Source organism: Rhineura floridana, chromosome 2 (genome assembly GCF_030035675.1).
Source record: "Rhineura floridana isolate rRhiFlo1 chromosome 2, rRhiFlo1.hap2, whole genome shotgun sequence".
Taxonomy (NCBI): Eukaryota; Metazoa; Chordata; class Lepidosauria; order Squamata; family Rhineuridae; genus Rhineura; species Rhineura floridana.
Genome location: NC_084481.1, coordinates 202535732 through 202553611, shown reverse-complemented (window position 1 = coordinate 202553611; position 17880 = coordinate 202535732). Strand labels below are relative to the sequence as shown.

Below are 17880 nucleotides of genomic sequence, written 5' to 3'. Positions count from 1 at the left end.
AGATGGAATTAAGGAGAGATAGGGGCTGAATCTCATATATTAATTTGAACTAACAGCTAGTTCTTTAGCTGCAACACTATCAAATACGAAATATTACTGTATGTAAACTATCAAATAGGGTCAAATATTACTGTCAAATATCTAAAGTTGAACTCCAGTATTATTAGGTGTCCAGAATAGCTCTCAAACATTTGTGGAGAATATCAAGCAAGTATGTGAGAACTTGAGGAATACCTGGTTAATATTCAGCTTTACAAACTTGAAAAGATAATTTTGAGGATATTTGGGAACAATATACTCAATATTCAGCCTGAGCTTTTACAGTAATCCATGCTAAAAGAAAAAGCCAGCAGCTTTCATTCCATTATTCCTGATGGTATTGACTGTCCTAATTTCTGAAGGTCAGTTAATATTGGATTCCTCTGCCACATTGCTTGACTGAGTTGTACAATATCAGATGCAGAAAAACTAGTTTTTTAAAAATAATAATGGCATTGGTTTGATTCAATAAGTTGGCCTAACTGTTTTCCTTCCCCTCCCATGTTTTCAAATGACATGGGGAAAGAAAAGTAATGCCCCATAGTTCTCCTTTAGTATAGCAGAAGTAGTAAGAGGCTTACATGGCAGCCCAGCTAGCTCTGCAAGCAGAAGGGGAACCCCAGGTAACGAAGCATCAAGGTGAACAGGCAGGCAGCTGAGCCAAGCCCTTATTATTATTAAGTTAATTTAGATACTGATTCATACTTCAAAGAAGTATCTAAGCAGTTTGCAACAATGTAAAACATACCACCAGCAGCGGATAGTGTGGTGGAGATGGTGAGCTGACCTTACCTCCATTCAGCTGAGTAGCTACAACATACTGGGATGGAGAGGAGGAGGGTGTGGCGGCAGCACCAGAGGTGCGGTTGGCAGAGTGCAAATGCATCACTGGATTGGCTCCACTGGCACATTTGCAATGCACCAACCTCGCTGCCCCTTGCCCTTTCCATCTTAGTATGCTACAGCGACTCAGCTGGATGGAGGTCAGGGAAGCGATGCAGCCCCATCACACTGGCTGCAGCATTGATGGGGAATTTTGTAGTTCGTTGGACTAGGGGTCTTTGAGTAAAATTGAAGAACACAGGCTTGCAGCAGAAAGGTAGCCTTTACTGGATGACAAGCGTACTCTTGGCTAGTCTTCCTCTGAGTGAGTGGAGAACTGCCACATGGCACTTGTTACCAGGGGTTTTTATACATTTCAGGACAAAGACTTCAGCATCTACCAATCAGGAGGTTATACATCAGTATGACATAGGCATTACAGTATTGCATAGGCATTGCATAGGTACTGTACTTTCTGCATCATGTTCTGGTGAATTTGGCAATGTTCAGTACTTCACATAAAAGTACATTTTCACTGTGAGCTAAGCATTCCAGCTAATACAATCCTTCCTACGTCTTGGAGAGCACAAGGATGTTCAGTGTTATTTAACAGTGTTCAAGCTGTTCCAACAAACCAGCACTGTCAGGGAAGACAGCTCCAAGAAGAAAAGGGTTCTGGCTGGCTACTAAACTTATTAAATGTTAAACTAAACTATTAAAATGTTATAAACCTTTATAAGCCTTTATAGCTTTATAAAAGAATATATTTTGCTTATTGTTTGTATATAAAGAATTTCCCCAACAGCAGCACAGAACAATTAGATAAGATCTTCTTAAACATCAATGAAAACTTAAAACGACTAACATTAATTACTACTGGCAGACCAAAAGGTAGCAGAGACAACCCATCTCACCTGCAGAATATACAGCTATGCATTTATGGGTAGCAGCAGCCATCTCACCTCTGCCACTATCTCCACAACTTAAGCTAGGGCAAAATTACATACAGCGCTCCTTGCTTTCTCAAAGGAGCACCTACAATCATTCCACATTCATAATACCTTAAAAACAGAAAACCTGTGTGACACTAAGGTAGATGCCTACTATTTACTTAATTGTTTAAATCCTCAACTGAAACAAGGGCAGAACAAAGGCATTACAAGCTAGGATCTAAATCTCAGGGGGCTAATCCAGAAGACATTTACAGCTCAGGATCTGCATGCTAAAAGAGATAATTTGTAAAAACTTACCGTTCTTGCAGTTCTGCTTTAGCAAGGAAGCCCGATTGGGTGTATTAAACCTGAACCAGGAACATAAAGCTGCAATCCAATACACACTTACCTGGGAGTAAGTCCCATTGAATCCAATGGAACTTACTTCTGAGTAGACATATATTATGTATTGGATTGCAGCCTTACCTGGTTTACCTGGGCAGAAGCCCCATTGAATTAAATAGAACTTATTTCTGAGTAGACATGGTTAGAATGGCACTGGAAATCCTTTTTAGGAAAGGTGGTAAAATTAATCTACATTGATAAAGGCCACAGCATACTAACTAGAGTGAAAAAAGAAGCTTATAAAAAGTGTAGACTTTCCATTCAAGGCATCAAGCTCAGTTTAGATTTTAAGTGCAATGTATAATCTAAAGTGTAAGTGTAGGGTTGGCAGGCTCAGGGCCTGAGAATGATTCTGTATCTTTAAGAGAAGAGAAAATTCAGCCAAGTGCAGGTTTTCTTGCAACACTGTAATGGGGAAAACCACAAGGTGAAATTCTCCCTTCCCCCTGCACAACTTTTAAAGATATCTACGCATTTTTAATAGTGTGTGAGAAGGCTAAGGCTAGTCCTTCTCACTCTCTTGATCTTTCCCACAACTTTTCAAGTAAACAGTTCCAATAAATGCAATAAAATAAATATAGTTATGGATGTAGAAACCAGCCAGGGAGTTATTATATTCATATGCAGTGCCAGCAACATGGCTTCTGTTGTTATGGGTAGGTGGATAGAGATAATCTTTCCAAGTTATCTTCTTTCAAGAAATATTATCTAGTTCAGAGTTCAAAACCACCCACTCATTACACCATCATCTCATCCATTCCTTATTGCTGTAAGAGGACTTTGCCAGAGGTTTTTATTCATAAAGATGCCAAATCTTTTATGGAATTGTAGAATGAAAATCTGCTAAGTTTCCAGAAATATTTTTTTGTTTGAAGTATCACCTTTAAAGGTAGACTTCAACTTGGTGAAAAGTTTAGCCTTGGAGCTAAGTTTTTCTGCAAAGTTTATAGACTTCTTTTTTAGCATTTGCTTTGGAACCGTACTTTTCTAAACAGTTTAAGCCAGAGCACAAGTCCTACATATTCAATATTGCTAGTTCCAAAGGCTTGAACAATTTGACCTGTGAGAGGAAGGAAAGAGAAAGATTATATGAAAGTATTTTAAAAGTCTCACAACATTCCAGAAACTTTTGGAACTACCATAAACTGGTTCATTATTATTATTCTTCATTTATATCCTGCCTTTCCCCCAGAACTGGGACATAAAGCAGCTTACAAAAACTAAAAAATATAGTTAAAAACATATAAATAAAACATACAGAAGTTATAATGAAGATGTAATTAAAATAACTATAAAATTAAAACTGTTTAAAACATAGCAAGAAAAAACAAAATACAAATCAGTAAAAACAGCACCCTATTTAATAGCCCTTGCAGTCAGTTCCCAAAAGCCTGTTGGAACAGAAAAGTCTTCACCTGGGGATGGAAGGACAGCAAGGAAGAAGCCAGTCTAACCTCCCTGGGAAGGGAGTTCCAGAGTTGTTGAGCTTTTCCAGTTTCTGTCTTGCTCCTTGATCTCTGTAACAAGAAAGTTATTTTTTTCCAGTTCCACAAACAACTCTTGCATATCGTACATTTTATATTGTGCACATAGACATGTCCAGTTCCCTAAAGTAAGCAGCACATAAACAGATGCATATAACACACATAACTGTCTAAAAATAGTTTTAGCTGCAGAAATGTAATACCACACAGGGCTTGACTCTTTTATAGGTCCAACACATGTATTTAATATATAATTTTGCATATAGTTAGTCAGCTTTTTTTAAAAAAAGAAAAAACAACCTGACAGTGCAAGAGCAGCTCTGATATAAGTAGGCACTCAATGCAAGAGGTGGTCAGAACCACCAAATTCCATGTATTAATCCATTTAAAATCCATTCATCTTCCATTCCTAGCCCTGAGTGTGACCTGGCAGAGCATCCGTTTGCACAATGGCTGTAGAGCAACAGGCAAGAACACCACAGATGCTTTTCTGAGAATGAGTGTTCATTGGTCTGGTCAGGTCTCAGTACAATTTTGTAATCACAAGACAGTCAGAGTCTATTTCTTGGCCCTGTGGCTATTTTATTCCAAGAATAGCCACTGACCCTGGCACAAATATTCCCTACATTCATGGCCAAATTACAGGCAGCTGTCAATGGTATCCCAGGACTTGGGAGCCATGATGCTCCCAGGTTAGAACAGGAAAAAGCAGGAGTCAAGAGGCAAGGAACATGAAGAACCACCCCCAAATGGCATGAAATATTTTGCTGCCTGAAGAGGAGCCCAAACAGAACTGACAGTTTCGCTACATCATTGAGACTCCAATCCCTGTCTTCCTGAATCTACCTGAGCGTGCTTGTCTGATGAGGCTATCAACAGCAGTCATCAAACGTAGGCAGAGGATAGAGGAGACCCAACTCAAGAATTCTTGACTCTTGGGAGGTATCAGAAATTTGGGAGTCAGACTTCAGACAGCAGAATAATCTTTATAATATATGCTATTTATTCATATCTTGCACACTACAACTAATAAAATGCATTCTATGTGGCCTTAGCCTGCAGAAACAGAAAATAGGAATACATATCAGCAAGAAAGAAGTTACTGGAAATTAATTTCACATCAAAATGTCAGACTCTGAAGTAGGGTTGCCAGATCTCTGGTTTTTGCCCAGAGACTCTGGATTTTGGAGGTGCTCTCTGGGTCTCCAGGTAAGTCACCTTAATCTCCAGACTCTCAGCATTCTTTTTTTTTTTAAATAGTTTTTAGGTGATCTGGGTCATGAGATATACACCAAAATGTCAGCCCCCCCACTTCAGTTAAATGAGCTCGTAGCTGGCTGCTCTAATCCCGCCCTTTCAGGTTTGTAGCCAATAAGTAAAGTTAGGATTGTGACTGACAAGGCAGTAACTACAGCCCTTTGCAAGTCAGAAAACGTTTTTGTTTCTGCTTTTCTGAAACTCATAAATTGAGTAAGTATATAGGTTTCTGTCTTTTTCTCTCTTGTGTGCAGGAGTCAAACAAGTTTAAATTTTCCTGGGATGTTGAAGAGGGCACTGTTTTGAAAACCTTCCCAATATGAAGCTTTAATCCAGTAGTTACTTTTCTGGGAGTAAAGCTGCAATACTAATCCCACATACCCAGAGTAAACCCCATTGAATTCAACAGGACTTACTTTTGAGTAGACATGGTTAGGATTGTGCTGTAAATTGATGGGTGAACATAGTAAAGAACTTGATGGGTGAACATGAGTGAACATAGTAAAGAATTGTGTATGTGTTGTAAATCTTTCTTCTACTCCTCCCCAATCCTATTTTTAAAGCAATTAGGCAGAGCTTACTTAGGTATCACTGCTTTTATTTTGTAGGAAACATACTGATTTTATTATTAAATGTTCTGCAGTTACCAACTGGTTTTGACAATAAACTAATATATGGTTTGTATGTAGTTTTACATCCCCAGTGTGTGCATGTATATGGAATCTTTCCAACAACCCTGAGAGGTAGGGTTGCAGTCTGGAAACCAAGGCAGCTCACAATAAGAAATAGATCCCTTTAAAATCCAATGAGTATAAACAGTTGCAAAAGAGCTTAAAGTGACATGATTCTGAATTTTGGGTTGTGTGAGTGAAGTTCCGCAGCACTTGAAGTTGCAGTTTTGTGCATGCTTCCCTGTCTGAGTAAGCCCCACTGAATACATTGGGACTTGCTTCTGAACAAACAAACATAGGATTGCACAGTGAATATCTTTACAGGTTGCATGAATAATAAACATATTTGATGGTCATGCTTATATGAATATTTCTTCATACTATGTCCTGATAAGTATCTGATTTCACAAGATGGTTCTACAGTATTACTTCCTCTACATTTTAAGTGTGCCCTTCTTCCTTGGGGTGGTCATGGTTCTCCTCTGTTGTTTTCCTCCTGAGAGGCTGAGAGATGGTGAGTAGCCCATGGTCACCCAGTAAACTTTATAGCTCATTTCCATTTTAAAAAATTAATTAAAATGATTTACATGCAGGCAAAGTTTATTAAGTAGATCCACACAATAAGTTTAAAGCACATCCAACTTGTATTTAAAGCACATGACTTCCCCTAAAGAATCCTGGGAAATGTAGTTTCCCCCTCACAGCTATTGTTCCCACCACCATTAACAAACTACAGTTCCCAGGATCCTGTAGTGTGATTCATGTGCTTCAAATGGGTGTTGAATGTGCTTTAAATAAATGGTGTGATTCTGTCCTAGGTATGACATGCATTCAAGAGTGAATTGAAAAGAACAATTTTAAAAGATACTTTTTTAAAACAGGGGAAGGGTTGTAGCTCATTGGTAGGGCATATGCTTTGCTTGCAAAGGCCCATAATTCAATTTCTGGAAAAGACTATTGCATGGAATCCTGGAGAGCCAATGCTAGTCCATGTCATCAGTACTGAGCTAGATGGTACCAAATGGCCTGAATAGGTATAAGGCAGGTTCCTTTGTTCCGAAAAATGGAAAGAGACCGAAGGGCCACATTGACTCCAAAATTTATTCATGTATTCTAATTACAAAATTTATATACCACTTTATTGTAAAAAATCTGAAAGCAGTTTACAGAAAGAATTAAAACAATAAAATTATTGGCAAAAACAGTTAAAGACAGGTAAAACCAACAATGAGTTAAAAATAGATAAAACATAATAGCTTCTACATGCCTGGATAGGCTTCCCTAAACAAAAATGTTTTTAACAATTGTCAAAAAGAATATAATGAAGGCACCTATTAATGTCAATAGGCAGGGAGTTCCAAAGTGTTGGTGCTGCCACACTAAAGGACTGATTTGTTACAAGAGCAGAATATGTACTATGTGGCACCAGTAACATGGAAAGCACACCTTGAACTTGCCCTTGTAGCAAATCAGCAACCAGTGCAGATTTCAGAGCAGAGGTATTATGTGCTGATAGGGTCTCACTCATGTCAGTGATTGTGCCATAGCATTCTTCACAAACTGCAGCCCCCAGGTCATGTTGTGCTGCATGAGAGTTTCTGTGACCTTGCCTGACCTAGCTGCCAGGATATTTTTAGTTTTGGTTTTTGGTGAGAAATCCTAACTGGTTGTGGGATGCTGAGTTTTCTGCCTTACTCATTAGAACCTTGTTATCATAGAGTCATAGAATAGTAGAGTTGGAAGGGGCCTGCAAGGCCATCGAGTCCAACCCCCTGCTCAATGCAGGAATCCAAATCAAAGCATTCCCGACAGATGGCTGTCCAGCTGCCTCTTGAATGCCTCCAGTGTCGGAGAGCCCACTACCTGTCTAGGTAATTGGTTCCATTGTCGTATGGCTCTAACAGTTAGGAAGGTTTTCCTGCTGCCCAGTCGAAATCTGTCTTCCTGCAACTTGAGCCCATTATTCCGTGTCCTGCACTCTGGGACGATTGAGAAGAGATCCCGGCCCTCCTCTATGTGACAACCTTTCATGTACTTGAAGAGTGCTATCATATCTCCCCTCAGTCTTCTCTTCTCTAGGCTAAACATGCCCAGTTCTTTCAGTCTCTCCTCATAGGGCTTTGTTTCCAGTCCCCTGATCATCTTTGTTGCCCTCCTCTGAACCTGTTCCAGTTTGTCTGCATCCTTCTTGAAGTGCAGAGACCAGAACTGGACGCAGTATTCAAGATGAGGCCTAACCAGTGCTGAATAGAGGGGAACTAGTACTTCACGCGATTTGGAAACTATACTTCTGTTAATGCAGCCTAATATAGCATTTGCCTTTTTTGCAGCCACATCACAAAAAAGGTTGGTATGATATTGCATTTAGGAAATCATCACTGTCTTTTGTTTTATTTTTTCTATTTGCATTTAATTTTTATCCTCACTCCCTTTCATCCATAGAAGCAACAAAAGTGGTTCAATGTGCTCAGCTCAACTCCCTTAAACCCACTGATGATGCACCTTGTTGTTTCCATGATTGTTTGTTTCTTGCCCAATAGTGGTAAAAGAGAATTCACATGCTGGGAAGTGTGGCTGCAATAGTTGTTGTTCCCAAGCTGCTGTCTGTGAAGGTAGACCAAACCATGTGTGTTTTCACTCTGTCAATTATTATTCACTGGAATTGGGTTGGCTGTCACAGTGAGTTTATAGCAGCCCACAGGGGAGACAGAAACGCGTAGGGAATCTTCTTACTCATTTCTCACATCTCCTTCTAAAGTGAAGGGTCAAATCTGTAAAGAAGTTTGGAGCAGCCATGTTGAAAGATAGGGGCAGGGCACTGCAGCCAGGGGGTTGCCTACCCTGCTTGGATATGGATATTGTTGCAGAGGATCCCTAGTCCAGCTTTACCAACAGCACAATCCAAACCATGTCTACTCAGAAGTCCTATTGAGTTCTATGGGGCTTGGTAAGTGTGTTTAGAATTGCTGCCTTCAGAGGCATTCATCTTTACTTCTGAGTGCTCCTATCTAACATCTCCACAACATTAGGCCCCTTTCTTCCTATGGTGGCCTTCTGGTGACTGGGCTGGTGTGAGGACACTTAAACCCAGTGGTTCTCAACCTTTTTTGCTCCATTCCCCCCTTTCACCATTGTTCACAATATAATTCCCCCCTTCCCAAGGTAGTCTCTCATAGCGTGTTGACGTTTCGCGAGTGACGGTGGTGTTTCTCGTGAGAGAAAAATTTCTTAGTTTATATTATAACAGAATTTCTTGGAGCACTTTCTGGTCTTTAAATAATAATTTAATTTTGCAAATGAAAATAATGCTGCATGTTCAAGAATCGATTTTAATCTGTGACTTTCAATAAACTTTATTGAATGTCGCAGATTAAATTAAAAACAAACTACAATTTTACAGATTGTACATAATCTACAGTACATCACACTTTGCTGAATAGTGGTCCCAATTCCCCCCCTGGAACCCTAAAATTCCCCCCCAGGGGGGAATTCCCCCCTTGTTGAGAACCCATGCTTAAACCCTTCTTGCGAGAAGCAAGTAGGCTAGATTAAATGTTCCCTACCCAGACTATCTTTTAACTAAGATTTATATCTTAATTTCCAATCAGAGAAATGTTTTTGTTTGAATTGTATGCTCCAAACAACTATGGTTGACCCCCTGTGAAATCACTTGGGCATGCCCCATGACATCACTCAGGCACACCCGTATGACATCACTAGGGGCCACCCCCAAAATCTCAGGGCTTGGGATGCTTCTGACCTGGCAACCCTACTTTGAAGGCACATCTTAGTTAAAATAGGTTACAACAGATGAAAGACTTAGTTAAACTCCAAATCAAATTACAGAGCCCAAGAGCCCAAGTTACTAAGTACATGGAAATACATGTCATAATACATCACCCATCAGATGTCATGGATGGAATAGATGGAATGGTTCTCCTGAATTCTCTTTGACCCTCATTCCAGTTGGAATGGAGGGTAATGAGTGCTGTAAAAGCTTAGCTTTTATGTACTTTTGTATCAAAGAAGGAGTGTATTTCGATGGTCTTACCAGCTACTGTCTGTCTGTTGCTCTTCACCATGCCTTCTCTATGACTAGTATCAACAACTAGTTGACCTTACTGTCTGCAAGTGTTAGCCACACCGTATAAGGAGCTTCCTTGTTGATATAGTCAGAGTGTTGACTGACTGCCCAGATTTCCTTATCGCTTCGTACTATGCCTCAGAACAAAACATTGCTTTATTCAGCAGGGGCAGCAAGAAGCTCATTTTTAAAAGGAGAACTTTTTGCTCTTTGCAACTTATGCATCAATAAGCTAAGCAAATATAAGCAAATGGAAGCTATTTCAGCAATATTTTATACATATTTTAAGCCAACATTTGGGCTGGACCATGACAGTCCCAAATAATGGGCTGTTTATAGCCCTCCTTGCAGTAGCAGTTTGGTGGGGCTGCACCGCTCACAGGACCTCTTGTCCAGCTGCATGACTGCAGCTGGGACAGAGAAAGGCACAGTGGGGCAAGGTGCAAATGCACTATCAGGAACACTGGATTGGCTTCACTGGCACATTTGCACCGTGTTAGCCTTGCTGCCACTGTGCCCCTCCCCCTCACAGAGTCAGCAGGCTGCAGTGACTCAGCTGGACAGAGGCCAGGTAGGTGGCACAGCCCCACCATGCTGTCCGCTGCTGCCTCCCTGTCCAGCAATTCAGAGCCTGAGAATACTTCACTGCCAGGAAGATGTTCCAGGCTGTCTTATTATAACTCTTCACCAACGGCAGCCCCATATAGAACGGAAATGTCCTAGTTCTAGCCCTGGAAGATCCCGGCGACCACTCCTAATTAATATATAACCAATGGGGAGGAGTTTCTAGCAGTAATCAGTTTGGATTTTCAGTTGCTTTTTTTTTGCCTTGGTGAATCTTGCACTCCACTTGTATACATCAGTTTAAGAGGTTGCGCAGCAAATAACAAGGATCACATATGAACTGGCAAGCATGATCTATCTCTGTCCCAGGAGAGAGATGGGGGGCTGTTAGAGATCTGGAGAGAGTGCTAGTTCATTCTGTCCTCACAGATATTATGGCCAGCAATTTAAAAAATGCAAATCCATGCACAAATACATATTCAGCTGAGAATATCATTGTGCCTGTTCTAAGAAGCACAGGCAAAATCAGCGATCCATTAATGAGAAAGTTTCATCCTCTCTGCATTTAGTTCAACCCAGAGCATAATGGCAACCTGGTTGACCGATATGGACAATTGTTCATTTTCATCTTGCAGGGGAAGCTTATTCCCATACTGTATTCCACATGGTTGTCCATTGGCTTTATTATGGAAATAATATTGGACCAGTCCCATCCAATTGTTTACACTGTCTAGAACAGGAAAAACGAGGGTGTGCCAGGAACCTAGCAAGCCACCATTCACAACTTGTAGGCTGCACTTAGCTTGTTGGTTCACCAATTGTGCGGACCAGATGTATACTGGCTCCTGATCCAGAATGGTATATAGCATGCAAAGAGCTTCTCCTGTTCAGCTGGAATAGGAAATGCTCTTCTCCTGGTGTTTCCTTTCAGATATGAGAATGGGAAGCCCCACATTTGTTGAGGATGGGGTGGCCAAGGACTACAAGTATTGTCAAGCTTGAAGATGTTAGTTTTGCTGCAATTCACAACCATGTCTCCAAAAATGAGGATAATGCTACTTGTAAAACCCTACTCTGAGGTATTGGCAGCCTGTAATAATAATGGCTGCAAAGTGCTGAGAGGGTGAGGGAAGCCACACTATAAATCATTACAAGAAACTGAGATTATTGGCAGACCCTCCCTATGCAGAGCTCACTCTGTTGCCTCAGCTTTTAGAGTGAAATTGCATTTGCAGAGCTGATGTGCCAGTCTGTTTGGTATTTTGTGACAAAGAAAGCATTTATGAAGCTTTTTATTAAATCTATAATAAATTGACTTTCCATACATATACAATATTTCTTGGGGAATTAGTATCATTTAAGAGCTAATTATAGAAAGTGGAGACTGCACATTTCTCAGCCCACTGCCTTTCATTTGCTGAACAACACGAACCAGTATTTGTATAATCAGCACGCCAAAAAGATTATGAATAGCATTGGTGGAAAAGGCATGAAATGTCAAAGTGTTTCAATATGAGACTTGCAAATCCAGCCTGATTGCTATGTGGGCAGTTTCTTTGAATATTGACATTCCAAGGTCAAGTTCAGTGGATCTCAGTCTCCTTCTGAGAACCTACATTATCACTATGGGATGAGGCTGCAGTTCAGTGGTGGAAGATTTGAAGGGGGCCCACAGTAATGTGGCCACTTCCTCCAGTTGTGGGCCCTGGTGGGTTTGCCTGCTGGCAGGAAACAGCAGCTGTGCTCTGAACTGCACTTGGTGGCTGGGTTTAGCCACCATTTCAATTTCCCACAATGCCTCAGAGTGATGATTTGTCAGAGGCATTGTGGGAAATTAAAATGGCAGCTAACTGAGCTACCTGAGGCCAGTGGTATCACTAGTAGGGAGACTAACAGTAGGTGGAGCTGATGACAGAGGTAGAGTCAACTAATTCTAGTTTTGCCCATATCTTCCTCCCTGCTGAGTTCTACGAGGGCAGCTATACTGAGACTAAAAAGGAGAAAATTGACAGTTAATGCCACCCATTGAACCAGTTGCAAGTAAGAAGGCAGGCGGGGGGGGGTGGAGTCCCAGGGCAGACTGAGGTTGGTGGGGCAGCACCCCTTTCACCCTAATGGACTAGCCACCATAGTCTGGGGCTGCTCAGAGTAACAGACTAGGAAAAAAACTGCAAAGGGCATGCATGGCAGACCTCCTAGAGTTGATGAGGCCCTGACAACTGCCCAAGGTTGCTGGGAACTGATGTTAGTCCTGAGTATTAGAAGTTGCACTCTCTTTGGTCCCAGGTTTACTTCCTACCATTTCCTAGCAAAGCAGAACTTGGCAGTATATTGGAAAGAAAGGCACAGCACATTCTTAAGTCACACTTTTCTGACTTAGAGGGCTGGTTCATACAGAGTTTTAGCACACGTCTGGTGCTACTCACAGCCCCTTTTAATTTGCATGGTTCACATGACGTGACTGGCAATCAGCAGCTAAAATGCAGTTTTCCCCTTTAAATCCATAGTAAAAATATGCTGTTTTAATCCAAAAAGGGAAGGTAAATACATCTCCAGTTTGTATCTCTAGGGGCTTGTAGACGCTTTACTCCGATGCTTCCCTCTCCATGCCCACTCCCTCCTCCTCCCTTTGTTCATGTCATTTCCTGTTTGGCTGCTGGCTCCAGTTCTGCAAGTCTGCTGCAAACAGTGCTTTATTTTTCTTTCCCCCCGATCTGTGCACAAAGGCATAACTGTTCAAGCAAATATTTGCATTCCAGCTGGATTGTAGCAGTGAAAACACAAATAATTGCACTTCGGTGGGGGGGGAGAGTATGAAACTCTGGAACAAACTGAGCATGCTTGGTTGCCAAGGTAACCAGAGGTAGTGAATTCTTGACCTTAAGAGGGCGTGGTCATTATGAAGCTGTGTGATTAATCCTTTCCCTTCAATGTGAATGAAAAGCCCCGGGTTTGCAGCTGGCTTTGAGCCCTCTTTGTGGACTGTGCAAACAGAAAATGGAGGTAAAAGCAGCTTTTTTAATACAATGTTTTGTTCCCATGTGGATAAGCCCATAGTCAGAGAGTTCCCTTATTATTGAAGCACTTGCACTCCTGATAGAAGCATACAGGCAGGGACACTTGGCAGTTCAAATAAAGCTCAGGAGGCTTTATTCAACACAGTTCATCACAGGGGAATACAGTTCACACTGTTAAACTTTCTGAATCTGTGACCATTTTTATTGGGTTGGTTGGAAATTTGGCATTTTTGTAGACCTCATCAGGTAGATCATGTATGCCAAGTTTCAAGTTATTAGCTCAACATATGCCATTTCTATAAGCTATAAAAATGGGAGGTGGATCCTTGTTTTTTTAATCACATTCACAGTAAGAGCACTCCTGTGCTCCTATAATATACTAAAATGATAAAAATCCAAGTCAAAGCTCAGTTTGGGACCCTGGAGAAATTTTTGCTGCTCAGAGTAAATGGCAACAGGTTAGATGGAAAAGAGAGAAAGCATAAATGCAGGAACAAGAGGAGAGGAAAACTCTAGCCTCTGATCAGTACTTTATTCTATGCAAAGGTGTCCTGAGACCTCTTGCTCCAACAGTATGGCTCCGTACCTGTCTCTTATGCAGTTTCCCTTGTTCCAGAGGGCAGGTCTAGAATTTATGGTGGAAACTGCAAGGAAGCAGATTTGGGCTAAACATTAGGAGAAGAATCCCTAATGGTAAGACCTGTTCAGGAGTGGCACAGATGGCCTTGTGGACTCTCTTTTGCTTGATTATGTAAATAGAAGCTGCCTTCAACCACATCAGAGAACTGGTCCATCTCACTCAGTAGTGTCTCGCTAACTGACAATGGGACTCCAGGGTTTCAGACAATGGTCTTTCCCATCCCAATCTGGGGGTGCCAAGGATTAAACGAGGACCTTCTGCATACAAAGCATGTGTGCTACTTCTGACCTATGGTCTGTCCCCACAGCAGTCTTCTTTGGATCAATCTGAGCAGTGGTACACAAAGCTTAGATCCTGCCTGATATCCCCTGGTTCAGTAGTTCAAGACCTTCCATCACGGCAACTCCTTATAAGATGACAAGCAGCAAAATGACATTAACATTTTGAGGAGCTTCTAGAGATGGCCACAGGTATTGCAGAACTCATGGTGTTATGCCATATCAGTCAATGTTTTTTGTGTGTGCATGAAGTCTTGATTCATTATTCCAAAAATAAATTGATAGCAGGATCTTTAACTTGTAATAGGGTTGATTTGTGGTCTGCAGGCCACATTTACAGTTACCTATCCCTTCCCTCTAAGTCCACAAAACTTTGGAATGAAATTTTGATTTACAATTTATTTTCCAGACTCCACTTTATAGCATGAAATGATAAATCCACTGCAAGCTTGTATGTGTGTGTGTGTGTGGTGGGCTGCTGACAATGGTATTTTAAAGAAGGTTTTAACTAGAGCACCGAACACTTTTATGTGTTACAACATACGGCATCTTTCTCCTTTGCTGCTACAAGATGTTTCATTGATCCGTAAAGATATTTCTTTTGCTGCATTCTTAACTGTCTACTTTTATGCAAAGACTTCATTGTTGGGCATCCTCTTTATTGATGCTAAGAAGACTTGCAAGCAATTTGCGCTCCCTTAATGGCTCTGCTGGGGACAATTTGCATGCTTGCAGAGGTATGTATCAAGGCAGTAATACTGAATATAGATATAAGATATCATCCAATGCTTACAGCTGAGCATTCTTTTGGAAAATGGATGCTCTTGTCTCTATCATGCTATGTACTTGAACTAGGTGAGTCATGATTACAGCTGATCTTATACTGAATACCACATATGTTGCCTGTAGTCTATACAAACTAGGCCAAATTAATGAATGAATTATCTGAAAAGTGTAAGGGAGAGCTATACCTGAATAGCAGGAAGGACATATTTTAATGTTTCCTTTTGCAAATAGATACAGGGCTCTTGATCTGGATCAGGATCCAGGTGTGGAGGTATGGGGCTTTAACACTTTGCCCCCTGGTCCCAATCCAAGTTCTGTTTGCACAGGGGAAAGCTCAAGCTTACTTCAGTGGGAGATTCCCTCTATGCAAATAAAAGGTATGAGGAGGCCCTGGAAGAAAAATCCTGAGCAACCATGTGATTAATATTAACATGCCATTTTTGGCCCTTAGAGAGATACTTCCATTGACCCCAAAGCTACTGTTTAAATGCATGAGATGGCTGATCTGACTTCAAATAAGAAGTATCGTTGTATGTAGATCTTATATTGCAAGCCACAACACAACTCTAATCCTATATGATTGGGAGCCATCCTATGCAATAGCCATTAAAAACCTCACATTGTTGAGAGACTTTGGTCTGTAACCTCTGTAGGCACATCATTAAGCCTAGTCAAACTGTCCCGGTGTAGTTGCTGAAAAATGTGAGAAAGCAGAAGGATAGGATCATGCATTGGTAGCCAATGTGGTGCTCTCTGGTTTTGTTGGACTTCCTCCCAGTTTCTCTTTCGTTGGCCATGGCACTGATGGGGGCTGTAGTTCAACGACATCTGGAGAGCACCATGCTGTCTACCCCTGTGTAGTCAAAGGCAACAAGTGGCCACCTCTCTATGCAATACAGGTGCCATACAGTGAACGTTTAAGAGAATTCCATGTTCTGGGTTCCTGAATCCACTCTAATGCTCTCTTTTCAAAGGAAAGAACATTGGGTCATCCCTTGTAATCTTTATACTGCCTAGAAATTCCTATTCGGAGTCTCTGTCATTCTTCAAGTGAAGGTGAAAGCTTGTGAGAGGATGAGAGCAAATAGCAGAATCACATGGTACAACTTAACATCTGCACATGGAACACTACTTGGAGAGAAAGGAGGCTATATAAGAATCTTCTTAATATGGTAAGTAATCATTGGGCAAAGAGATTTGGGGACAATACCACTCTGAAGTGGGACAGTACATCTGCAGCTACGCTGTGTGTGATTTACTGATCATATAGCTTGGCTCTTAGAAAAGGAAACACCATTAAGAGAGACAAGTATGATTGTATAAGACCTGTTCCTATTCATGTGAAAGCACACAGTGCCAATTATGGAAAAATCTGGAGGACATATGCACAGAATTCTGTCTTGGGAAAAGGTTGTAAACTTGAAGATCTTTTGGTCCTTTCAGACTTACAATTTTATGAATAGCTAGCACCCAGAACAAATGAATTCTAGTTCACCCAGCTAAATTAATTATTACTTTTATTATCACCACACATATGGTATATATGGGGCCTTATTATACAGCCACGAGAGTGGCTGTATACTATAGCCAGCATGGATTTTTTGCATTCAGCAATGTTAAATTGAAAATACCGCCACATGCCATTCTGATGCTTCCCATAAGCTCATTTCAAAACAAAACCTTACAAAACCTATAGTCCTGAACTCAGAATCACTTGCTTAACAACCCTCTAAATTTTTATGGCAATACACAAAGCAGTCAGAGAGAATCGAGAGTTAGTGTACAGAGTTAGGTATAGCTGTCAGAGTGTTGGACTAGGACCTGGGAGACCAGGGTTCAAATCCCACTCTGCCATGAAGCTTGCTGGGTGACCTTGGGCCAGTCACAGTCTCTCAGCCTAACGTACCTCACAGGGCTGTTGTGAGGATAAAATGGAGAGGGAGGAGAACCATATGCACCACCCTGAACTCCTTTGATAAAGGGTGGGATATAAATGTAATTAATTAATTAATTGAGACAGACAGAGAGACCCAGGCCCCTGCTGGACTTTTTTCTCTCAGTGGTCTCATAATTTGTTGAAATTGATTAAACATCAGCCATGTTCACAGAGTACCTGTAATCCCATTACTGACTTTGCCTCATACTCCGACCTTCATCTTCTGCAGTTTAAAAGTTAAAAACAATGCCTGGCTGTTTTTTAATAAATTTAAGAAATTTTGCATTGGACTCAATGATAAGGCCGAGCATGCTCAGTAAGAACCAACTGTCAGTGTTCTAAAAGCCAGACTCACAGCTGCTGGGCTTGCCTAATCAGGCGGGCACACCCACACCAAATTTTTGTTTCACTTTAGACAGTCATGGCTTTCCCCAAAGAATCCTGGGAAGTGTAGTTTGTGAAGGGTGCTGAGAGGAGACTCCTATTTCCCTGACAGAGCTCCAGTGGCCAGAGTGGTTTAACAATCAGCTGCTCTGATTGAAGCTGAGTGAGGGGAACAGGACATCAACTAACAACTCTCGGTGCCCTTCACTAACTACACTTCCCAGGATTCTTTGGGAGGAGTCATGACTGTCTAAAGTGAAATAAAGGTCTGGTGTGGATGTGGCCAGGGATAGCTTTGGTTTAAATTTGGGTGGGAGGCTACATGTGCCTGCTGTAGAATAAAAAGGTGGGGGAAACCCTGAAAAAGAATGATGCTGTTCACAATGTTTTCCTTTTGGAAAGGAAAGGGGCTTCCCCTCTGCCCAATGCCCACCCACCCAATCTCCTCCCCCCTTCCTCTCTCCCTTTCCTGTCTTCCTCCTCCCATCCCTCCTTCCCTCTTCCCCTCTCCCTGTATTTCCCCCAGGTCAGTTTCACCTATCCTAAGCACGATTGCACAGGAGTAAATTCTACTGACCTCA

General features: G+C 41.4%; 1 protein-coding gene and 1 long non-coding RNA gene across 16 annotated transcripts in view; one reads left to right on the top strand and one right to left on the bottom strand.

Annotated features, from left to right (window-relative positions):
* The window catches only part of LOC133377581 (uncharacterized), a 43286-nt gene extending 33581 nt beyond the window's left edge, over positions 1 to 9705 (bottom strand). For all 5 annotated transcript variants that reach the window (XR_009760751.1, XR_009760749.1, XR_009760752.1 and 2 more), the window contains exons 1-2: positions 9662 to 9705; positions 3614 to 3715 (exon numbers count right to left, since the gene is read on the bottom strand). This is a non-coding gene — a long non-coding RNA (uncharacterized LOC133377581). The remainder of the gene's footprint in view (positions 1 to 3613; positions 3716 to 9661) is intronic.
* The window catches only part of LOC133377580 (uncharacterized), an 87736-nt gene continuing 78168 nt past the window's right edge, over positions 8313 to 17880 (top strand). For 7 of the 11 annotated variants that reach the window (XR_009760741.1, XR_009760743.1, XR_009760742.1 and 4 more), the window contains exons 1-3: positions 8313 to 8557; positions 14223 to 14385; positions 15954 to 16151. The gene's annotated coding sequence lies outside the window, so the exon portion shown is untranslated. Of the gene's footprint in view, positions 8558 to 13172; positions 13262 to 14222; positions 14386 to 14861; positions 14931 to 15953; positions 16152 to 17880 lie in introns of those variants that run through there. The other 4 variants (XR_009760747.1, XM_061611899.1, XM_061611900.1 and 1 more) reach the window with 4 other exon arrangements.